At 36.4% G+C, this 26,469-nt stretch overlaps 1 pseudogene; it reads left to right on the top strand.

Annotated features, from left to right (window-relative positions):
• The first annotated feature begins 12,056 nt into the window (after nucleotides 1-12,056).
• LOC149154430 (C4-beta,C20-epoxidase-like) lies at nucleotides 12,057-17,146 on the top strand (annotated as a pseudogene).
• Nucleotides 17,147-26,469: the final 9,323 nt, after the last annotated feature.

Genomic DNA, 26,469 nt, shown 5'->3' on the forward strand with positions numbered 1-26,469 from the left:
AATGATTTGTGTTCTAAGTTGTGAATTAATGTCTGCAAAGTAGTAGAGTAGCTTCGAGTCTTGTGATTTAGTAAATTTCATGAGCAATTTCAAATCTACATCATAATTCCTACATGGTATCAGAGATGAATTCACAACAAAAGAAGAAATTTCAAGTTTTTACTCAGAAGTTCGATTTTGTAGATTAGTGTGGAAAGTTTTCTTTAGGACTGAAAAGATGGATTTCAATAGACTAGGGCTAGATTATGCCTTGGAAGGCACCTCAAATTGTGTTGCATGAAAGGGCCGCATTGAGGCAGTATTATATGGCAATGGGTTACTAGAATACATCAAGACAGATGTTTCAAAACCTCAAGCATCTTATGCTCAGAACCTTGCTGAGTGGAAGAATGATGTGGCCAAGTTGAGGAGAATAATCTTGGAGGGAGTACGAGATCATACTATCTCGAATCTCCACGGAAAATAAACTTGGTTCCCAATGTGGAAAGCACTAATAGAATTATTCAAGAATAGTAGTCACCATAAGAAGTTGGCACTCAAGGATAAACTTTGAAGTATCAAGATGGAGAAGAATGACACAATTCCGTAGTATCTGAGCAAGTTTACATAGTGTCGTGATGAACTTGGTAGGGTTAGTGTCAATGTCCCTGAAGAAGACTTTATAACTCTATCCCTTTTGGGCCTTCCCAAGAGCTAGCATAACCATCAAGATTTAGTGAATGGGAGGGATAAAATACCAAGTTTGGAGCGCTTATCGTCCGACTTGGTGCAGGAGGAAATAAGGCAGAATACCAAATATGGGACTTCATCCAAGAGCGAGGATAAAGAAAACTTTGCATTGGCTAGAAAGGAAAAGAAGGATCATCATCTATATGCCAAATTTAGTAAATATGAGTTTTACCAAGATCGGATTCAGTATTTGGTGCATCTGATATCTAAAGTGCGAATCATGGTAGACCTTGAAAAAGTCAAGGCTATTATCTATTGGCATATTCCTAAAGATATACCTAACATGAGATCTGTTATGAGAATTATATGTTATTAACATAGGATCACTGAAGGTTTCTCTAAGTTTTCCTACCTTATAACATCCTTACAAAAGAAATGAGTTAGATTTATCTATACCCAAAAGTGTCAATAAGGCTTTGATCGATTGAAATATTTGTTAATCATAGCTCCCAATCTTAAGGCTTTTTTTTCCCAATAAAGATTATACAATGTGTAAATATGCTTGTTTGGAGGAATTAGGTGGAGTGTTAATGAAAGATAACCATGTTATATCTTATGAGTCTAGGAAGCTAAAGGAGCATGAAAATAATTATGTTTTGTATGACCTAGAGTTAGTTGCGGTAATGCATGCTTTAAAAATGTGGTGACACTATCTTTTGGGTAATAAATTCACATTAATAATTGATTATATTAGCCTGAAATATTTATTTAGCCAACCATATTTAAATTCAATGAAAACAAGGTGGATGGCTTTCCTTAATGAATTGATTTTTGAAATCAAACACATCAAGGGAAAAGAAAATAAAATTGCAGATGCATTGAGAAAAAGTTTAAATCAGATTTATGTGATCTCTACTAGCAATAGTAAAACAATTATTAATGAATAGATTAGGACTACAACCATAGAAGATCAAGAATACTAAATTGATAAATGAAACTGGCCTAATAGAACATATTTTTCTTTGGATAGTGATGGTTTCTTGACTTTCAAAAACAACATTTATATCCCAAATGTGCACATAATTAAACAATTGATCCTAGATGAACATTATAAGAGGCCCTTTTCAATTCATCTAGGCTATCAAAAAATTATCAGAACACTTATGAAAGTTTTTTATTGGCCATGAATGAAAACAAAAGTGGCTAAACGTAGAAATTATTGTGTAGATTCAATACTAATGAAATTTGCTAAATCACAAGACATGAAGCTACTCTAGTAATCTTTGGAAGTTAATTCACCATATAGAACAAGACTCATAGACATGAAAAAGGAAACATCACATATGCACATAAATATATCTAGGGGAAAGCAACTTCTCAAACCCCCTTACTATCTATATTATATTAATTATAGAATAGAGAAGAAATACATACGCTTTCTCAAGCTTGAGCACACCCTGCAACTGTATTTTCTATCCGTCTGCATGACTGATTGGCTTTGGGAAACACTTAGCCAATTTTTAAGCCCTCCAAGCTCCTAATTCCTTGCATTGTTCCCTTGGGAATTAGGCCCCTATTTAATAGGAATTTTCCACATCTGGATTGCGCAATTACTTTAGGTCAATTCTATCACTACATGCACTACCTATACAGCTTGGAATAGTTTACAATCAATAGTACATTTGCCTTGAACTCCAATCGCAATTGGGTAACTCAGATTATCTACATGCATGAGTTAATTTGGGTTGATTTATTAGTTATCTAGATGATCACTCAGTGTGGTTGATGTTCCACTTCCAAAACTTGACCTTCCACTAGTTCCTCCATCAGTTAGAATTAGAATTCATTGTAATAGCATGCATGGCCAACACTATTATGGAGAGTGTGTGGTACCTTGATTCCAGTTCCTTGTTCCATCTGATAGGGTGCAAGGAGTTTTTCAGTAGCATGGAGGAGAAGGATATCGAGATGCATGTCGAATTGGGGGATGACGGGAGGTAGAGTGCTACAGAAATTGGTATTGTCACCTTTGAGAGGGAGGAAGCCTCCCCCCTTTATATTTTTTCATTAAATTTGATCTCTAGTTTTTATACCTGTTAATATAAAAACCCTTTACCCCTATACATCCCCCAATATATTATGTCATTTTTTCGTCAATACATATCCCCCAATATGAATGCACATGGTATGGTATTTATCCGCTAGTGAAGCCCTCGTCTTCACCTCAAAGATTTTATGTTTGTACCTAGGCTAAAGAAGAACTTGATCTCTATAGCAGTATTAGAGGATAGAGGTTATGATGTTATTTTCAGTAAAGGGAAATCCGTTTTGAGGCACATAGTTACCGGGAAAGTGAAGCAGATTGGAGTTTGAGTCAAAAACCTATACAAACTTGAGGTGGGAGAATGTGTTGCATTGAGAAGCAAGGCATAAAAGGTGCAGAGTCGAGATGTTGTAGAACTTTGGCACAGGAGATTGGGTCATCTACATCATGGTGCGTTAAAAATCATGTAGTAAATTAGCATCGGTATCCGTAAAGGATCCCTTAACCAATAGGATCTTTGCAAGGGTTGCACAAAGAGGAAATATGTCAAATCCGCATTCCATGGCCAAGATAGCAGAGAAGATGTAATCCTAGAGTGAATCCACTCTAATGTTTGTGGACCTTTTTCTACAACCTCCATAAGAAAATGAGTACTATGTTATTTTATTGAAAATTTCTCTAGAAAATGTTGGATCTTCTTCATGCAGAAGAAGGAGGAATTTTTCTCAAAATTTGTTGAATTCAATGCATTAGTTTAGAAGAAGAAGAGGAGGAATATGAAGGCTCTTAGGAGCGAAAATGGAGGTTAATTTGTTTTGAATGTCTTCAAGGATTTATGTGCCAAAGAAGGTATTTGAAGAGAGCTGATAGCACCCCATAACCCAAAGCAGAATGGGGTAGATGAGAGGAAGAACAAGAGCATATTGGGAGCAGCAAGAGACATGTTGCATGATCATGGGCCGCCATTGCATCTATGGGTAGAAGCATGCAACACAACAGTCTACTTGCAGAACTGGAGTCATCATAGAATACTTGGCATGATCACATTAGAGGAAGCTTTCTCTGGGGGAAAGCCTGATGTGACTCATTTCAAAAAATTTCGAGCCTCATTTTATTGTCACGCCTCCAAGGATTTGAGAAAGAAACTTGAGCCTACAACAAAGTAGGGATTTTTTGTAGGATATGTCAAAACTCCACACAATTACAAGGTGTATTTAACTTCACTGAGGATGATAGTTGTGAGGAGAGATGTCAAGTTCGATGTGGAGAAGGCTATGTGATGCTCTCTGGAATGAGAGTTAGGTATCCCACCAAAGCAGGAGCTTCTAGCTCCAAAGGGGGAGCCTTAGGATGAGCTTTAGAAGGTTGTGGAGTAGCCACATGTAGTGGAGCAGAAAGGAGGCAGAGTGGAGGTACCACTCAACCAGAATCTTCCATAGAGAGGAGAAAGAGAACCAGAGAAGATGATAGATTACTACAAGATGTTAGGGAGAATGTGGGAGCCCCTACATCATAGTGCAAACAAAGGAGGTAACCTGATAGGTAGACTAAGTACATGGCTCTCATGAAAGAGTTCATTGAGACATAGTTGTCTTCATTTTAGGAAGCAGTTTCTCAACCTATTTGGGTTGATGCCATGGTGGAATAATACAAATTCATCATGAAGAATAGTGTATGGGAGATGGTGTCGATACCAAAAGGGAGATCAGTGGTTTGTTCCAAATGGATATATAAAGTGAAACATGCGGTTCATAGGAGCATCGAGAAGTGCAAGACCAAATTTGTGGACAAAGGATTCTCTCAAGTAGAGGGAGTGGACTATGAGGAAAATTTTACACCAGTTGCAAGATATTCCTCAATTAGATCCATTCTAGCATTGGTTGCACAGATGGGGTGGAAAATACAACAGATGGATATGAAGAACGCCTTTCTCAATGGTGTTGTTGAGGAGTAAATTTACATAGAGAAGCCAGAAGGATTAGAGACATATGATCAAGAGTCACATGTGTGTAGACTCAGGAGAGCATTGTATGGTCTTAAACAGATTCCCCAAGCATGGTACACTCAGATCGATAGTTATCTTAGTGGATTGGTCTTCACCAAAAGTGAAGCAATTGTGAACCTCTGTCACATTGTGGTAGATGGTAAGTTGATTATTCTTGTTTTTTATGTTGATAATTTAATATTGAGAGGTGATAAGCAGTTGATCCGCTCTTGCAAGGGAATTTGAGATGAAAGACATGGGCTTAATGCATTACTTCCTCGGGCTAGAAGTATGGCAAGGTGATCGTGAATTGTTTGTCTCTTAGGGGAAGTATGCATCTGAAACACTTCAGATATTTCACATGGATAATTATAAGCCCATGGACACAACTCTAGCTACAAACTTAAGGAAGGAGAATTCTAATTCAGGTGAAGAAGTTCATATGCTACCATTTACAGGCAGCTTGTAAGGTCTTTGATTTATCTTATGAACAGAAGATATGACATGTGTTATGTAGTAAACCAGCTTAGTCAAGCTATGATGAGGCCTACCAAGTTGTATTGGAAGGCTGCAAAACATGTGTTATGGTACCTCAGAGGCACTACCGAGCATGGATTATGGTACAAGAGGACATAGAGAGTGAAGCTCCAAGGATTCATCAATGTAGGTTGGGCAGGGAGTCCATCAGACAAGAAAATTGCTTCAGGTGTTATCTTCAGTGTTGGGTCCGCAATTATTTCCAAGTACAGCAAGAAGCAGAGGTTAGTGGCACTCAGCTCAGCAGATGATGAATAAATGGTTTCAAATCAAGAAACATGTGAGGCCATATGGATGAGAAAAATACTTGTGGGTATTTTCAGTCAAGAGATGGATCTGATAGTGATGTATTGTGATAATTATAGTTGCATTAAGCTGTTTGAGAATCTGTTATTTCATGACAAGTACAAGCACATTGATATCTAGTATCATCATTTGTGGGACTGTGTGCAGAGGATAATTATGTTTCTATAGTACATTCCAACTGAAGGGCAAGATGCTAACATCTTGACAAAGGCACTTTCAAGAGGTAAATTTGAATTCCATAGGTACACGATAGGGGTGGTGAAAAATCCCTTTCTTACTAAGAGGGAGTGTTAAAAAAATGTAGCAAGGAATACTCAATTTGGCTTTAGCCTTATTTAAATTTAGTAAATCAAAATTCCACATCAACATGACAACTTGGAGGTAGTTAACTAGTGTGACATGGCTCTTTTCACTTAGTTAGCTCAGTAAATTCAAGTTAGGGGCTTGGGGTCTAGTTATGCATGTGTTGATTACTAAAATTTAGCAATCTAGTTAAGTTATTTTTAGTTGAATTCATTTAACTGACCTCTAACTATTGATAGAATCAGTTTAAGGTCAGTTGTGTAATGGAACAATAGTCTAATTCATAGATCTATCAGTTAACTGATCAATCATCCCAAAATAGTTAATGCATGCATGGAATTCGAATTCCTCAGCTGAAGTGGAGATGACAAGGCCGTGTAACATGCGTTGCATACTAGTTTGAGTGTATAGTTGTTGCATGCAATCAGAAGATCAATACTTGGGAATTGCGCAAGAAAGTAGGAGGAAATTCCTATCTTTTAGGAGTTAATTTCCTCTAGAATTGCGCAAGAAAATAGGAGGCTAGATGAGCAGATAATTTTCTAAGTGTTGGCCAGAGTTTATCATTCAGTAGAGAGAAAAAAATTTTTTTTGCAGGTTGTGCTCAGATTTGGAGCAAGCAATTGTAATAGTTTCTTTATTCAACTGATTAATGGAAAGAGGCTTGAGGAGTTTTTCCAAGTTGGCTTCCCTTAGAAATCACTGTGTACTTGTGGTTTTGCTTGTTGCATGTCTATCCATGTTGTTCTATATTGTGATTTCCATTTTGTGGATCAGTAAAATAGAATTGTCTCTTGTTTTTCAGTTGAAATCTTGAGAAATTTGCAATTTCTATCAAAACTTATATATAAATATATAACTATTTTTGCGTTAACATAGAGTTGCCATATGGTATTTAAAAAATAATAATAATAACAAAAAAAATTATTTTATTACCACCCATAAATAAAATATTTGGATGTCCATACTAAATAACAAACATTTATAACAATGGTATATAGAGATATAAAATTAACTGAAAAAATAAGAATAAAAACATATATTTTCAGCCCACGGGGCTTTGGATTGATGGTGAATGGGTGCACTGTTAAGGCACTCCTTGCGATAGGTCACCGGTCCAAATCCCCCGTGGGTACTTAGGTTAGTCTTAACTAGAAAAAAAAAAAAAAAAAAAAAAAAACATATATTTTCAAGTATGGGGAAGATTTGTAATTCTTTTAGTTTAAAAAATATCTCAATGTAAGCCTTACATAAAAAATTTGAATATCGATGTTAAGTAAAATATTTCGATATTAACATCATATGAAACTCATCTAGTTCTTAATATGAAGTTTATATGTGGCATTTAAATATATTGATGCTAAAAAGAATTCTAATATTTTTATTAAAAAAATATTTTAGTATGCATGGTTAAATAAAATATTTTAGTATTATACATATAGAGACTTCCCAACATGAGGGAGATTTGTATTTAAAAATATATTAATACCATAAAATAATTTAATGTGGACGATGTAGGCCACATATAAAATATTTCAATGCTCTTTACATAAATCATACATATTGTATATAAAGAAATTGAAAATGAAGGAGATATGTAATTCCTTCCATTTCAACATAGAAATTATTCATGTTTGGTACAAAATATATATTGAAAACCAACATAAATTCATCTTAACCCTAAATTTATCAAGCACCTAGAGGAGCCAAATCTGTTGAGATGAAAACATCTCTTAATTTTTGTACTCAGAAACTGGCTTTCACCTCACTAGATTTGATCCATCTTAACACATCATAAAGTTGTTGTTAAAGTAAGGGGATATAGATAGAGAGATATGTAACTTAGTGTAAGGGAGACTTGTACTTAAAATATATTAATAACAAAATAATATTTCAATGTCAGCGATGTATATATTATATATGCTCGGCATGGAGTTTATACATGATTCACACATACACATATAGAGAACCATTATAAATGCATCTTAACCCTAGATTTATAGGCAACCAAAAGAATCAAATCTCTTGAGATACAAATATTTTTTAAGTTTTACACTACAAAAGTGATTTACACTTTGAAAGATTTGATTATTATTATTATTACTACTATTTTATAACTAAAAAATATTATATTTGTAATACCATCATATTATGAGTATATTTAAAAATATGAGATAGCCCTTGCTTATAGATAATAACTTAAGATACATATTATATAATGTTCTTATATATCAATTTCCTAATAAATTTGATATCTAACAATTTTATCTTTTTTATTAAATATAACATTTAAATTTTAAATATTAATAAGTGATTTATTAATCCTAATATCAAATATTTGGCGATTCAAAGACTGTGATTGATTGGTGTAACAACATGTCTCTTTGTCATGCTTACTCATTGAAACATATCTTGGAAGAAATTGTTTTTTTCAAAACATTTTTTGACCAGATATCTGTTTCTCATATCTACAGGGAAAGAAATGGAACTGCTGACCAGCTTTCGAAAGAAGCGACGAATCGTCCTCTAGGCGAGTGGATGATCGAGGAAATTTCTCCAGTAGGGACATACTAATATTTTCACAGGCCATATATAGATGGGGCTCTCCAGTGAGGCAGTGGCCTCTATATCAGATTGAGGATGATCACAACTTTTTTATTATACAGTGTATATATTTCAGTATATGCTAGTAAATAGGAACTCTTTATGTACAGACGCACTACTTCTAAATTTTTCTTGAAGGTCTCAGCACCTAAAAACTCTACACCCTTTGGGGTTAATACTGCAACTAATTTTGATAGTGGATGTGTGCCACATTACAGCATATGCCTTCGGGCATCAACAGCATGTAATTTCTTATTAATAGAAATTATGAATTTTCTTTCTTCGGAAAAAAATGTGTTCTACTTGATCTTGGTCAAATCTATTAAGCTTCCGCAAGTTTGATTGTAGAAGTAGATTAAAGTATTTTGCTTTAGTATATTGCATTATCAGGTTAATCTACAGTGAGAATTTTTACATAGTGGACTTTGAGCAATATTCAATGTTCAAAAAATGCCACTATAGTATATGATTATCATTGCATTATGTTTGAGGTGCAAATATTTTTTTTAAGATTTCTATTTTAAAGGAGGCTTACATTTCTTTGGATCTTTCTCTGTGTTTGATAGATTCAGAAGTTAAGATATCTACACTAATATCATTATTATTACAAATGATGTTTTTGACATTACTTTTCTTGGTTTTCTTATACTAAAAGTCATTTCTTATCTAATTTTTTTTTTAATACATTGATTATCCATATGGTTAATAATTGATGTAATAGGTTGATACTCTTCTATTTCTACATTATTTTGTTTATTACTCCCTACATTGCTAAAGATTATAATTCCTGATACTAATCAAACAATAAAGTCTTTCTAATTAGAATAACGAAAATTGTATATTAATTTGATTTTTAAAATAAAATAAAAAATTTATTATTTTCTAAATTTGTAAATTACATTATAATAACATATTTATTAAATTAAAAATTTAATTCCAATATAAATATTAAAATTATTATTGATAAACATATAATTGAAATAAATAAATTATAATATCCTAAATAATTTTTAAAAATTATGCATCCATCGTATATATATATACTAGCCTTAAATAACTTTTAAAGTTATGTGCTCAATAACTTTTAAAATTATTTACGAAACTTACTCACTTATAACTTTATCTATATGAAAATATTTAAAAGTATTTACACTAACCCCTAACTTTATCTATGTGAGAATATTAAAAATTATTTACACTAACCCCTAATTTCATTTATATATTCTCTCAAAATATTAATTTTGCGCAATGCTTCATAACATTCGTATATCATTTCACATCTTCTTCATCTATATCTCTAAATAACTTTTAAAATTATTTACATTGGCCTTAACCTTAACCTTATCTATGTGCATTCTCACAATATTAGTTATATGCAATGCTTCATAAGTTTCATACATCATTTCACAACCTCTTCATCTATATTTATAGCTTTAAATCATTTTTAAAGTTATATGCTAAATAACTTTTAAAAATATTTACACTAGCCTCTCACTTTATCTATGTACATTTTCACAATATTAGTTTTATGGAGATGCTTTATAGTTTTCATGTATCGTTTCACATTCTCTTTATCTATATCTCTAAGTTTAAATAACTTTTAAAATTGTGTTAAATAATTTTTTAAAATATTTACACCAGCCCTTAAATTTGTCTATATGCATTTTTACAATATTAATTTTGTTCAATACATCATAACTTTCATATATCATTTCACAACCTCTTCATTTATGTTTCAACATAATATATCTATTAACATTTTAATTAATAAAACTTATTAAATATAAAAATAAGAAAAATGAAAAATTTAAGTCAATTAAAAAAAGGAATTAACCAACGTAACTCAAATAAAACTATCCTACTTTGATTAAATTAACCGACACAAATCAAATTAAAATTATCATAATCTTCTCTAAACCCCTCAAGATAATACTTATATTTAAACCCTTTACCCTACTTTAGTAATGTAAGTTATTTCTATTTATTCGAGTAGTTACGGGACATTGCTAAGTGTAAATGAAACAAAATAATAAACAATGCTATGCCATATACATCAAAGTCTATGTACCTTAAAAAATCAAATTATCTGTTTAATTCTTACGTGGCTTCAAAGTTTGTTGTCCCTTAATCAATCAAAGAATATTTGATGACAAACTGGATGCTACACGGATGTTGCTGCATGATGCCAAGTGTCTCAATAAGCTCATTCATGTTCATCTTGTGATCACATGAAAGGATTCGTCATCATTAATTATTTATTATATAATCATTAATTATTTATTATATGTTGTATTTTATTATTATTATATATTTGTATTTTATTATGATTGATTTTTACTATTATATATTTGTATTTTATTATGGTTGATTTTGGAGTCGTCTACCGAGGAGGAGGAATGCCTGGACGACCAAAAGTGGTTGGAATCCGGGGAAATTTTTTTCAAAAAATCTTGTAGAGACAGTGTTTGAATCGTGTTTTTGATGGTGGAAATGGAATCAGCACCATCAAAAACAGCTAGAACACCTAAAATTTTGAAGTTTAACAACTATAACTTGGATTTACAAAAATCCTTGCTGGATTTTCTCTAAATATGACCGAAATTTCCATAACTTTCCAGGCAATTCCCCTGTCTAGTTAGACTACGGCATCGGTTTTTACCATGTTTTTTTTAATAGAAACAGTTGAATTTTATTAATAAGAAGAAGTTGGGCAAGCCAAACAACCTCGAGTGCAGAAAAGTGTGAGAATTCAGGCGCAAAAGAGATCTCCTATCCTTGCTTGACTATGGTCCTCTTTTCTTTGAAGCTTTGGTACATTCCTAGGTTAAGTTGAAACCCACATACACTATGTTCTATGGGCCAAAATACCAACCCGTAAAATTAAAATTATTTTGATTAAAATTTGTGTTATCCCCTGTACCCGGCCCCACTATAGAGTTAACCCCTGCCGATCTCGACACAGGATAATCGTCAGATCTTCTCCTGCCCAGATTCGATGCATATTTTGAACCTTAATTATTTAGGAGCGCGCCATATGGGCGATTTTATATTGCCATGTGTTGGCCCCGGAGTGGAATCGTGTCTGATTCAAAAATATTGTCAAGCAGCCAAGAGTGGTGCGAACAAACTCACTTACCACTCTTGGCGAAATAACTCCCTTTATTTTTCAAAGCGCGATCGTCGATGGATCAACTCCACCCAAATCCAACGCTTGTCACGTCCCTAGTTGACCTTGCTTTAACTGGGACCCATCTCCGTGCCTGGCCCCATTGCAAGGATAAGACCTCGCCATGAAAACTGCACGAAAACTGTCAGATCTTCCCTTGCCCGGATCTGATGCTTATCGCGTCAGTTTGTTGTCCAACCATTGTCACCTCAGGGGCACGGAAGATGGGCGGTTTTGTCCTGCCATGCGTCAGGTTGTGAGTCGAATCGCATCCGATACTGGAAAAATTGCCCAGCAACGAGAAGTGTTGTGATGAAAACCACTTACCACTCCCTGCATATTTAAACCCCCATCTTTCCCAGCACACTATGACCGTCAGATCTTCCCCATCCCTGAGTATTTGCCCCTCGTCCATCAAAATTGTCCTCTGAGTGAAATCCATTATGCACCCTGCTTTTACTCCTATCTCAGCTCGCCCATGCAAACAGCGAAAAGCCTATGAGCCCGCCTTTGTTCTGCAGGTTCTGCCCTTGGACGACGCTCCTTGCCTGTTAATGGATTGGGTGCCTTTCTATGTTCTCGTCATCGTTCACCATCATACCTTGGGCCAAAAGACATCCTTTGTTGGCCATTATGTTGGCTTCTTCGTTCTAAGCTTGTAAGACATGATAGAATGAGCACGATGTGAAGTTATGAGTCAAATTTCTTATTCTTTCTAGGGTCTTGATTAGAGCAGGGTTGTTGAGTTGATCGCTCTTATTAAGGGTTTTAATCAGGATTTCAGAGTCCCCGAAGATTTGAAGGTTTTTCCCTATGTTCCTTTGAGCCACCTGACAAGATTTTAGCAGACCTAAGATCTCTGCCTAGTTATTGGTGCTCTGACCTAGACCCCAACTATAGCTGTCCTGTTTTTGTCCATCTATGGAGTAAATTATTCCTCTTGCCCCTAATATCCCCAGGTTTCCTTTGGAGGCTCCATCGAAAAATCATGACTTTTCCTTGATTTTTCCACGATTTTTGGAATTCCATCTCAGAGATCTGGAGACGCCACTCTGGATTATGGCTAGTCAAGGAGATATTCATCTTGATTCTTGCCCGTCTTAGGGAATCACCTAACCAGCTAAGCTCTTCAGGGAGAAGGTTGTTGTCTGACTTATAAGGTCTATTTTCAAGACTTTCCAACAGCAAGGCTTTGGCCTTGGCAGTGACTGTGTTGGTGGATTGAAGTCTATTGTTGAAGATGGCTTCATTCCTAGCCAACTAGATTCCCCAGCAGATATATTTTGGGATTGAATTCAAGATTTTAGTCCAAGTTGATTCGATGTTCAAAGGGTATGGATAGCGATCTTTCGAAGTTGTGAAAAGACTAACCACTGAAAATTTATGAGGGAATTGGACATTGAGCCTCACGGTAGCTTGCAACCAAACCTCTTGAGAAAAGGGGCAGTCTACGAATAGGTGATTAATCGTTTCCTGGTCCTTGCAGCAGAGGGGGCATCTGTGTGGACCAATGATTCCTCTTTTCTCTAGGTTTTCCCCAATGAGGGTCCTCCTGTGCATGAGAGTCCAATAGAAGAAGTTGATTTTTTGGAGTTCAAATGGGTCCCAAACATTATGCCAAAGCTTTGTAGTATGGATCTGAGGACTTGAGCCTCAAATATTCTTCCTCTTCTCTAAATGTCTAGAGTGTGCTGATTGGTTGTTCTTGCTCCCTGTGAATCTATGCTCTAGTTATGTCTTGAGGCTCTAGGCCTATTTGGAGATCCAACAACTGCTTTGTGCTTTTTTTTCTTTGGGCAGTGGGAGAGACTATGGACTTTTTTATCTAGTGCTTCAAGGCAATTTTGGTGGCTTTTATCTTTTACTCCCAAACATAGCTGGGTGATCCTTGAACATGAATGGACCAAGCCTTATTCACTGTGTCCAGAAACCCTTCCCTGTTTTCCCATAGTGGGCTGAACCGGAAGGGGATTGGTCCCAGGTTTTCTTCTTCTTCCATCAGTAGGAGGATGGTTTTATGGTCTAAGTTCCACTTTGGTAGATTTTTTGTGGAAATGATCATCTTCCCGGAGAGGAAGGAACTCTGAAGGAGGAATCTGTCGAGCCTGGCTGAGATATGCTCCTCCCCTATTCTGTTATTTGTCCAAGTGTATAGCCCTTTTTTTGTCTTGAAGTCCATTAAATCCCATTGTTGAATCAGGTTTTTGAAGCACGGAATTAGATCTCCCAATTATCAATCTTGCTGCCCTTCACTGGAAATCCAAAGCAGAAAGCAATGAGCAACAAGTGAGGGGAAGCGATGAAGAGCTTCAAAATTTGAGGGACGCTTGCCAACAATTGGGGTTTTTCCATGTGATCAACCATGGAATCAACCCAACTCTTATTAGAACAGTAGATTCCATTGCTCGGGATATGTTTTCACTACCAACTGATATCAAAGAAAAGGTCATTTTACCAACTTTCTTTACTGGTTATATCCAGTCGGAGATACGTCCCATGGGAAAAGAATCGGTGCCTGAGAGCATGATTCTTCCCAATGACCATATATTCCATCAAGTCTCTTCCAAGTTGTGGCCCCAAGGAAATCATAAATTTTGGTATGTTTTTGAAACATTGATTTTCCTTTCTTTTTTCTTCAAATTATGTAATTTTGATCATTATCTATATATAGATTATATAATACTAATATAATTTCATTTTAACTTAGACAGGGAGGAGATTGAGACTTACTAGGTTTTAGATAGACGGTCATCTATTAAAGTATTTTTTTGATGTGAAGTCACTAATTCAATTTCCTGCCCACTCCCATCAGGCTGATATATTGAACATGATAAAGATTTTAGAAAAATCTAAATAATTAGGATGTTTTGTTGAGCTGGTGATTTGTTTTGTTCATTTTATCTGATAATTTGTTTCGATGAAACCAGCATATCCAAAAATATAAAGGCGAGTTGAGGGAGTTGTCACATGAGATCCTAAAACTCATTATTTCTAGTTTGGGTCGCGACGTCTCTAAACACTACAGATCAGACCCCTTCGAAAATTGTGAATTCAAAATCCGCATGAATTTCTATCATAATAACAAAAACCTGGAAGCAAAAACTAAGGATCATCAGATATTCTATGAAGCTCATACAGACATTGGTTGCCTTACTATTTTGTACCAAGATGATGTCAGTGGTCTTCAGATCCAAACAAAGGAAGGAGAGTGGGTCAATACAAAGCCCTTGCCTGGATCCTTTGCTATTAATATCGGCGACTGTCTACAGATCAAACACTGCAACACATCTTTCTTTGAAAATTAGTAATATGTTTGAGAAGTAAAATACAATATAATTGAATGATGTTTGTAAATGGCAGATGTGGTGATGACCCACCCCAAAAGCTGAGGTGGGTTCCTTCGTGGCAACTGGCCCACGTGATCCCTTCCCGCGCTTGTAAACAACTGGGGTTTTTGGTGAGGTTTTAATGGAGCATTAACTCCGCCACCTTTTTGAGGTTGTCTTGGTCACCGTGTTATGGTTCTATGGCGCGAGTTTTGGTTGTAGCTTGGGTTATTTTTGCTGCTGGTTTCACTTTGCTCCTCTGTGCCCTTACTTGGTTCCTTCCGCCCGACGGTAATGGCTCTCTGCCTCCCACTGTCTGTTGGTTCTGGCCTCAGCTTTGGTTCTCTATTACTGGGTAATGTTAAGACGTTGTATCGACGAGTTTGGTGGCTGCTTATTCTGTGGTTTTTCGAAACAATGTTGGGCTTTGTGTCCGTCCTGGGTATGCAGTGATTTCTCTGTAATTTTAGTTGGTTTGCTACACTTCTGGTTTGTCTCTGCTGCATTTGACTATGTTTATGGTGCACATTCTTGTCAGGTCCTCAGCTCGACTTCCCTGTCGACAGTTCGACTCTAACACAAGGTAACCTCTCTGCTCCGATTTCAGGCTCCCTCTTTGCTTTTCTTCTGCTAATAATTCTGCTCCCTGTGAGCAGCTGGGGTTTCGTGGCTCTGTGGCCATGGCTCGAACATTATTGGTCTTGGTGGTGGTTTACAGTTTCTAGTGGTTTGGCTCACCTTAAGGGCTATCACTGTTTGGTGTGCTGTTGGTCCTGGCTTCGACTATGGAACCTACCCTCCACTTCAGGTAACCTCTAGGGTACTCATCTTTACCCTTCTCTTGGTTTATTCTCCATATAACTGGTTATGCTGCCTCTCTAATCGTTGTCTCTTGACTATGTAGGTAATTCGCTCCTCTGTGGTGGTGGCAAGGGTTTGGTCCTTGATGGTTACTGTTTCTTCGCTCTTCCATTCTGGTCTCCACTTGAACCAGGCAGGGTCCTTCCTATTTATCTTATACAGTCCTGTAGGTTGTTTTTGTAGAGACGAAGTCTCATTTTTGTTGGTCCTCAGTTCTGTTTATCTGTCGAAAGTTCTAGGTCATTAGTTGGTCGTTGGTGATCGTGGCTCTGTTGAGATTTTGGTTGTGAATTTGAATGCAATTTTTGTACATTTCGGTTCTGGTTGTTGAGCGTGGTCCCACCTCTGCTTGTTTAGTCGGTCCTGGGTCACAAGAACTCTTCTTGGTATTTAATGGAAATATCTGAGGACTATTTGGAAATTCTATGTCTTTTTTTTGGAAGGCACTATGCCTTATGCTCTAAACTTGTGTTGGGTTACTCGATGCTGTCTCTGAACTATAACAAATATTTATGCAATGTATGTATATATATTTATAGAAATGATAAATCTTCTACTTGTAAGAATTTCAATTATTTGCTTTCGTGAAGTACTTGAAAGAATTCTCTTGCAGTGTTTAGTTGCTTTGACCTGATGCATAGTTTTGTTAGCAGCGCCTCAATAATGTAGTTAATTTCGTTCACAGTACCAGACTATAGTCATTCATAATAACAATTGTTTGATACCTAAAATGCTTCTCTTTACTGTTTTAAAATATTCTGTCAGAGTTTACATTCTTTGGTTTCTATTCTTCTTTGTTGGCAGCAACCCTTTGTTCATCTTTTGATTGTGTATTTAAGGTGTTGGTAGCCTCATTCAGTTGAGGAACTACCTGCAGTCGCAATTTGCAATTACATTCCCTTTTTTTGTTATTCAAGTATTAATTTATTTAAGACTATTCCCTAATATATTTACTCTCAAAAAATAAAAAGTAACGACATTGACTGTGACAGCCTTCTTGAAAAGAAATAACAATAAAAGTAAACTGAAAAGTAAATTAAAAAAAAATAAAAAGTTCTTAAAACAGCATGTCCTGCTGTCGCCTCCCTAATTGGATGCTCCTACATCATGTGGAGTAATTGCAAATACCGCAGTATAGAACACCGTGTGGTGTATGGAGGATGTAAACCGAGGAGGTTGTCAATTTCCTTCTTTATGTTTGTGTAAGACAAAGTTGAAATAACGCTCCTCAACAATTGATTGATCACAAAATCCCTTGCGTGTACAGAGCATTTACATTCAAAGAACTAAGGGTATACTTCAATAACGTTGGGTCAAGTTTGGGCGGAAGTGATGCTTATTTCTGAATATAGTGGTTTGAGCGACATTCAATGCTCAGAGAATGCCACTATAGTATATGATAATGTATGATAATGATTGCTTTATGATTGAGGTTTAAAACTTTTTAATGTTTTTGCATTTTCAAGAAGGTTTAAATTTATGTTCATTTTTTTCTATGTTTTGTGCTTGATAGATCCGAGGTTAAGATTCATTTACACTAATATAATTATAATGTATCTTTGACATTACTTTTCTTGATTTTGTTACACTGAAGGCCTAACTACAACATTTTTTTATACGGAAATTCTCTCTAAGGTTGATGATTTCAATGTAATAAGTGATTTTTAATCTTCCTTAAGTAATTTGTTTATTTTTTTTTCTTTAATTTCATATTTAAGTTGAGCCTATGCAAGCTCCAATGTTTGATAATGGAATGACCTATCCACCAACAGAATGTTTCTAAGTTTGGTGGAGCTTGAGCACCCCTTGGGATAATTAGATTCCCCTAGAAATGGCTTTCATTCCCCACCTCTCCCCATAAAATTTAAATCTGAAACATTTTAATATTTACTTAATTTTTATATATTATAAAAAAGTTTCTAACATATTCCAAGGAAGAAAAGGACTCCTTATTTTATTAATGGAATGGAGAGATCTGTTACTCTTCTCTATCCACATTGTTTTGTTTATTACTCCCTACATTGCTAGGGATTATAGTTTCTCATTACTTATCAAACGATGAATTCTTTCTAATATTTTTTCATTTTTTCATAAATTAGAATAAAGAAAATTATATATTTATTTTATTTCTGAAAAAAAAAATTAGTTTCTAAATTTGTAAATTACATTATAATAATATATTTATCAAATGAAAATGTTCTAAATAACTTTTAAAATTTATGCATCCATATATACTTATGTATTTACAATAGCAGCTAACTTTATTTATGTGCATTCTCACAGTATTAGTTTTATGCAAAATAGTTTTTCTACACCATTTCACAACCTCTTCATCTATATCTCTACATAACCTATCTATTAACCTATCTAGGAACAATGACATATGTGCCATATACCAGTTGATAAGAAGAAGTTCCTATGGCCCTCTTAGTGCTTATTCTATCCACCAGAGTGAATATTTGATGTTTGTATCCCAACCCCTTTTATTATTTTCTAGCATCTTCTTGATTATTCTAATGAGATTCTTGTTTGAGGATTTTTCTAGCCCATTACCTTGTGGGTAATAAGTTGTGGAATGTATTAGTTCAACACCATAATCTTAGAAAAAAATTATCATCCTAGACGATTTGAAGGCTTGAGCATTATTTGTCACAAGCTTTTGGACATACGAACCTTGAGAGAATGCAGTCATCGAGGAAAGTCATAATCACCTTCTCAATAGTTTTTCGGGTTGGAATCACCTATACCCATTTTTTGAAGTAATTGGTAGCTCTAAGGATATATTTGTGTTGGCCAGCTAAAATCGGATGTATTTTTTTGATGAAATATAATCCCCACTGTTGGAACAATGCTTAGACATTGATAGGATTTAGTGGAAGAGACTTAAACTTTTGCTTTCCTGCAAACATTTGGATTTTTGTACATGATCTTATAGCAACACTATTGTCTTTAAACAATGAAGTCCAATAGTATACAGTGCTCAAAATCATGTATGTTGTGCCTTTCCATGCTTGATGACCCCCAGATATTCCATAATGAAAATCTAAGATGATACCCTACGTTTGATCTGCAGTAACATAATTAAGAAAGACATTTATGGGGACTTTCCAATACAAGCCTCCTCCAATGATACGCTACTTAATTTCTCTCAATTTCAAGGATGTGCATTTGGATTTAGGAAACTCATGAGGACATTGCAAATTTTGCAGAAAAAATATTATGTCTAAATACCAGTCAGAATTATGAAACTCGCCAAGACTTTCTTAAGAGGCTTCTTGTGCATTGACTTCTTCTAATGAGGAATATTTGTGTACATCCTCATGTATCATAGTGGTACAAAGAACCCATTTGTACACATTTCCAATGCCACCTTATTTTCTTAGTGAGTAGCCTAGTCAATCCTTCCCCTTTTAACAACTTTGTGGGTTTGATCTCCATGCCGTACTCTTGGAGCTTGGATATCCCTTTCCCCATCCACCATCACTGTCAGGCTGAGTGAGGATCTCCTTTACTATTGTCGATGGTACATATGTGATCAGCTTTGAATGCAATACATATTATCTGAAGGCCTTAAAATATTTCACCATAGCATATGTCTATTTCTCCAAAATGGTATATTTTAGTTTTGCATCTCTAAATGTGTGGCTAAAAGGGGATATAGATTGCTCATATCCTTCTTGGTTTTTTCTATAAAAGGATAGCAGTTATTGTATGCTCCAACACGAAAGAGAAAATCTGAAATTATTTCGAGAATTCAAGATCACTAAGACCAGAGCCTCCATAATAGTCTTCTGTTGTGCTATTCAACAACCACCCATTTATTAAATAGTAGTAGTTAATATTACATTAATAAATGGGGACCCTTTAAAAATCCATCCAAAAAATAAACTTAGCATTTAGGCTTTTCTTTTATTTTTGGAATAAAGCAAGATATCAATCAAACCCCCTTTTTTCAAAAGGACTATTAAATGCTTTCCTTCCCACATATGCATGATTAAGCATCATCAAAAGACCTTGCTAACCCACCAAATCCAGTAAAAAAACTTTTAAAAGAGGACTTCATGCTTTATACCTCAAAACTATCATATTTTTGATATAAACTAAGTCCTTAAGCTTTTCTCTCCAAAATCCAAGTCTCGCATCGCATATCGCTATTTGTGAAGAGCCCACCTTAAAAGGTTATCTCAAAACAAGCGAGATGTGAAATTGTGATGGCATCGTAGCCTTTATCGCATCACATTTCAAGCATTTAAAAGAACACCGCAAACTTACCATCGGTCGATATTGCGAAATGTGATAAAGACTTGGACCCACTCCTTAAATACATCACGAACAAATGTTTAGGTCCACCACTCATTAAAAAAGGGTCTTTACATAGAAAAAACTTACAAGTAGATATGTTTTGAGACAATAAACGAGTGGCTCGCATCTCGCAGAAACACAAGAGAAGGTAAGAAAAGTGAAAAGGTATAATGCAATATTGCTATCTGCGATATTGCTTCGCAAATCGCAAAATCACCATTATCGCAGTTCAAAGGCTCGCCACCCTAGAAGCTTTCTTCCCAATTTACAATGCAGACATTTATGAGTATTAAAGCTAAGGGATAACGAAGCATTAGTGGGCATTTAGTAAGATTTAACTGCACTTATGTGTGAAAATCCATTTAACGTGATATGATATCTTCTTACGTGCGTTCGAATAGAGATCCTTTTATCACCTCTACAAGTTATCCACATTATTTCATTTCATGTTCATTGCCATCTTTGTGTATCCGATAGTTGTTTTTCTTCACTTTCAGGGAAAATCCACAGAGCAAATCGTTGGGAGCAATGGTAAAGAAGGGCAAGGCAGTCATCTCTGAGAAATAAGAAATGACTCTTCTGTTTACAGACACTACATGCAATAGAGAGGGAGGAACCTCTACATGGGAGGCCATGTATAATACACTGGAGGAAGAGCAACCAAGGATCCTGGAAACAAAGGTTACAGTTGACGGACGGGATTCCTCAGACGCTTCTATGTTTGAGACAGCATGCTCATTTTTGCATTGCATAAGGGCGCGCCCGAAGATAATCCCTTATAAAGACATGGATAAATGGGTTATTGATGAAATTGACATCTCAGACAGAGAATTCAAGACAAGAAGCCAAGAGGTTGTGGGATATTTTACGCCAGACAACTTGTGGCTTATGTACCACCTACCAGAGCCACAAGTCGTCTACAACAGGCGGTTCGTCGAGAAGTTTCCCAAAGAGAACGAGGATCCAACAGATTGCACCTAGACCTAGTCAAATAATGAGGGCAAAATCAAGAAAGACAAGAACGATATGTACACTACTGCGTCTATTTGTCCCCCTCATAATTTTTCAGCGGCCATGCTATGTAGACTATTTGGCAAACCTGATAGTACTAAATTCTCCCCAGAATGGTTGTCATTAATAGATGCAGCCGTTAATGCAACTGTAATGAAATGGGCACAAATTTTTTCTGACAATTTAGCAAGAACAATAATGGAGTATAGAAGGAAAAGAAGAGTTGCTTCAAGGGTTTACCCTCCATTTTTTATGAGCCCCTATGTAATGGTTGCAATTTGTTTCGGTTCGAAATTTCTTGTCATGGGATGGAAGTGGACTATCCAAAATCCACTTCCCATTCACATATACCATAAAGACATGTGGAAATCTAACTTTCAACCACATTTTTTCAAAATTTGTCATGGAGTTATGCTCCCTATCCACAAACAGCTTTATAACCGAGATGCCCCCAGGTTTTCCCAAGAAGTCGAGGTAGATATCCTCCGAGTGGCTAGATGGTTTGGGGAGAAGAAATTTACGTATATCAAGGTATTTGGCAGCATTACCTCCCCCCATGTCCTCCCGTACTATGTTCTGGAAAAATTGATGGCTAGAGAGATAGCCTATCAAATAGCGAGTGAGGGAGGGATGAGTAAAACATTAAAGGAAGCAAAAAAGGTCATCTGGCCTACATTCCCTTTGCAGTGTGGAGCATTTGCATTACACGACCTGGGGCATGCATTTAAAGAAGTAGAGATTATGTTATCTCTGCAATTACCTAAATTCCCTGGAAGGCAATATGACCCGTTCGGCACTGTCAAAGACTTTACCACCATGGTGAAAATAAAAGTATTCAATAATGAGGAAGATGCATTTGATGACATCTTTTTGCAGAAAAACACCTTCACAGAGGTGAAGCATATGGCACAATTACTTTTTGACTGTGAAGATCTTGAAACCTTTTACGAGTACAGAGAAAGGAGGCTAACAAAGGTCCCATTGGACCAATTATTGATTGAACCAATAAGGGAGCCTACTCCCAGTGTAAGTATAGAAGGTGACTCCAAAGAAAATTCTAAAACTGATTCTGGAGTAGAATCCCAAGAGAAATCTACCAAGGAATCAGAGAAGTCATCACAAAATGGGAAAAGCAGAAGCAGGGAGTCGAAAAAGGATACAGCCCAATCTACAGAGAAGACAATTGAGCAAAATTTAGCTAGCAAACAGGATGAAATCCATGCCACCTCCACACAGCCAATAAAACCCCTAGTGATTGATTTAGAGGAAGAATGAGACAACTTTAATAAAATGCTCAATACAGAGGAACAAACACCAAAATTGCAAACTCCATAACAGAAAACAACTCAGGAAATTACAACAAAGGAGACTGTAAATACTTAAGAGGTAGAACACATTCCTGTTACCCCCACCTCTGAAATTGTTTTGAGAATAGAGGGGATTCCCCCTCTAGATGTGTTTTATAGCCCACAACACAAGGTCGTTGTTAAAAGACAGGAAGAAAAAGAACTTGGATTCTACAACTGTTACTACCCCTGAAAATGAACCGATGAATGTTCTCTGGAAAGACTCACCTATCAACCCGTCCGCCAACCTTACTAGACTTTCACAGTTTGCAGGTGCCTATGCTACAATGACCATCGACAAAGCGACAAAGGTGCAAATGTTGCTTAAGGAAAAAGAAGATAAAATTTTGTCGCTTGAACAACAATTACAACAAGCAAAATCCCACCAATAGGAAGAGATATAGTTAGCTAAGCTACAACAAGAGTTCGAGCAGATGCAAATAAACCCTCAAACCAACTTAGCAGAGAAGAAAGTGCAAATACAAGGAATAACTAATCTACATAAAGATGATCAAAAAATTGATTATTTTATTACTAAAGCACTCAGACTTAACTCCTAGTTGATGCACCAAAAGGAACTATTATGCTAGAAGATTTCACAATGGAATTCTTATTGCGAAACAAGCAACAAATTGACAAGTCAAGTCATGGAAATGAGACTTGAAGATGATGAAATCTTGAAAAAAGTCTCTGACTTCATCACCTGGCAAAATTCAGAAGATGGGAGAAAAGCCGACTTGCCTAAACTAGAGAAGTCGCATAAAGAAATCTTATTGGGGAGCATCAGAGTTCAAGTTGGACTTCACCCTAGTAGTATGCATGGTCAAAACTACTATGGGGAGTGTGTGGTACCTTGATGTTGGTGCCTCATTCCATATGATAGGGTGCAAGGGGGTTTTTAGCAACCTGGAGGAGAAGGATCTCCATATGCATATCAAAATAGGGTATGATGGAAGTATAGTGCTATAGGAATTGGTACTCTCACCTTTGAGAGGGAGAAAGAATCCCCTCTTCACCTCAAATATGTTATGTTTGTACCTAGGCTAAAGAAGAACTTGATCTCTCTAGCAGTATTCGAGGATAAAGGCTATGATGTTATTTTTAGTAAGGGAAATCCTTCCTGAGACACATAGCTACTGGGTGAGTGACGCAAATTGGATTTCGAGTCAATAAATTATACAAACTTGAGGTGGGAGAATGTGTTGCATTGAGAAAAAAGGCAGAAAAGGTGCAGAGTTGAGATGTTCAAGAACTTTGGCATAGGATATTGGGTCATCTACACCATGGTTACTTAAAAATCATGTAGAAAATTACCATCGGTCTCCCTAAAGGCTCCCTTAAACAACATAATATCGGCAAGGGTTGCACATTGGGGAAATATGTCAAATCCACATTCTATGGGTGAGATAACATAGCATATGTAATCTTGCAGCGAGTCCACTCTAATGTTTGTGGACCTTTCTCTACAGCATCCATATCAAAACATAAGTACTGTTATTTTTATTGAAGATTTCTCTAGAAAATTTTGGATCTTCTTCATGCAAAATAAGGATGAAGTTTTCTCAAAATTTATTGAATTCAATGCATTAGTTGAGAAGGATATTGGGAGGAAGGTGAAGTCTCTTAGGAGCGACAATTTAGGTGAATTTGTTTCAGATTCCTTCAAGTATTTATGTTCCAAAGAAGGTATTCGAAGAGAGCTGATAACGCCAAATAACACACATCTGTTGGAAATAATACTGAGAGGGGGGGTGAATCAGTATTATCAGATTAATCAAACTTTTCAAATGCCCAAAACATATACGCTACTTCAGTTAAGTGAACCAGCGTGTACACGCTACTGTGACGAAGTAAAACAGCGTATAAGCAGAAAACTCACAATTTAGTTGGCTTATTCTTCAATTAAGTGCATCAGGTCATTATTCATCATATTAACAGTAAACATGTGCAGTATAACAGAACAGATAAAAAGCCACACACATGAACACCAAGATATAAGGTGGAAACCCAATGTGGGTGAAAACCACCTGCTGCAAGTTGTCTCTATCTTTCTTAATATGAAACTTCAGTTTACAATCTTTTGTACTGGTGCAGCCTTATACCAGTACGCAGGCTACAACCTGCAGAAGGCTTCAACCTTCTCTCGTTCTCCAAACTTCCTTGGAAGGGAGCTCCAACCCCCTTTTTCTTTTGTACTAGCCAAGATACTAGTACGTAGGTGCTGACCTACAATCTTCCTTCTTCCAGGTATCACTTTTCATACATTTTCAGACTTGGATATTCCTGAAGCACAACATTACAATCTGAAGACCACAATTCATTCAATTTTCACAACAGATCATTGAAGCATAAAACAACCAACTTTGAATCACTGAACCACTGAACCCTGTCAATCACCAGTTACCAGAACACAGAGCAGACTACAGAACTCTGTAATAACAGTCAGATCCCACTGTAAACCCAAATCAAGCTTCAAAAGATATACGCTACTTTAATGAGCAGAAACCGCGTATACACGCGCTTTTACCGAAGCCAACCTGCGTACAGATCTAAAAATAAACTTTCTCAACTTGCAGCTGTACCAGATATTAGTTAGACTCAGAACGTAACATTGCGACAATATGCAGATCTAGAAATACGCATAATCAACCATAACATGATAGTGCATTTCAAACCATTTGATCCCGATCTCTCCTTAGATCTAGTTCTCCATCAACCGATGAGATCTCTCCTTAGCTCAGATCAACCAACTTAGAACCTGCATATCAGATCTCTTTCTCTCTTAGATATTCATGCCTTGTCGAAAGATGATCTTTGCCTAATGATCTTCTTCTCCTTATATAGCCTTAGGCCTTTCTCAATACCAAGAGCCAAAACCATAGTAACACAATACCATCAACTTTAAAACTAGGGATCGACACGCCCGTCGAGACATAATGGTCCGAAATCATAGGCACAACTTCCAAGGTCTAACCACCATGAACCAAAGGAACCTTTCCACATACACGCGCTTTTTCTGAATCTAACTTGCGTGTACACGCGACTTGGGCTTAACGAAAGAGCGTGTATGAGCTTTCTTGCCATGCTGTACTGAGATCTGTCTTCTGATTGAGTTGCCATCACCTGTACTAACCTTTGAGCACCTGTACCATCCACTGAGTGAGTTGCCATCAAGGACAACACTTGAACCATAATGCCAACAATCTCCCCCTTTGGACTTGATGGCAACCACCACACCAAGTCACTCTCCCCCTTTGACATCAAGGGCAAAGGGAGGACCAAGATATTCTCTTCCTTGGTAATCCTTCTGCTGTCCATACTGCTGTCCATACTCCCCCTGAGTACATGCTGAAATCTCCAAGTGTGCTCCCCCTTTGTGAATGCCAAAGAGTACCAATCTATCCATCCTGCTCACCAAGTGCTGTTCATGCTCCCCTTGGCTGTAGGCAAGATCTGCAAAAGATGTTCTTCAAGAAGAACATGACTCTATACATCATAAAAGACCTTCCTATCACCAAAGACTCATACATACATCCATTTCTCAACTAAGTGAGGATATACAAAAAAAAATGACTCATCCACCCAACCAAGTGGGGATACATCAATATTGACTCATCCACCTAACCATGATAATACATGAACATTTCATCATTCATCCCAGGCATAGTGGGGAAACCAACAAAGGCCGTTACATGACCTTGACACCATAAAAGAGACAAGAGAGATACATGACATAGAGACAACAGATCTAGACCAAGACTTAGGAAAGACATCAGCAGCATCTGATAAACATCTTGTTAGATCAGCAACTAGAATTTCTTTCTGAGCTCCTTCTCCTGAAACCAACAACCAAAAACATCTGAATGCCAACAATGCTTTATGAGACTTTTGAGCTGCTCCCCCTGAACCTGTGCCTGTTGCACTCCCTGAAACTGTGCCTGAATAATTCTGACATTCCTATTGCTGTTCAGAACTTCAGAGTTTTCCCTTGCTGTTCAGAACTTCATATA

This window comes from Pinus tabuliformis, chromosome 9 (assembly GCF_031772625.1).
Source record: "Pinus tabuliformis cultivar Carrire ecotype Pingquan chromosome 9, CPIR1, whole genome shotgun sequence".
In the NCBI taxonomy this organism is placed as follows: Eukaryota; Viridiplantae; Streptophyta; class Pinopsida; order Pinales; family Pinaceae; genus Pinus; species Pinus tabuliformis.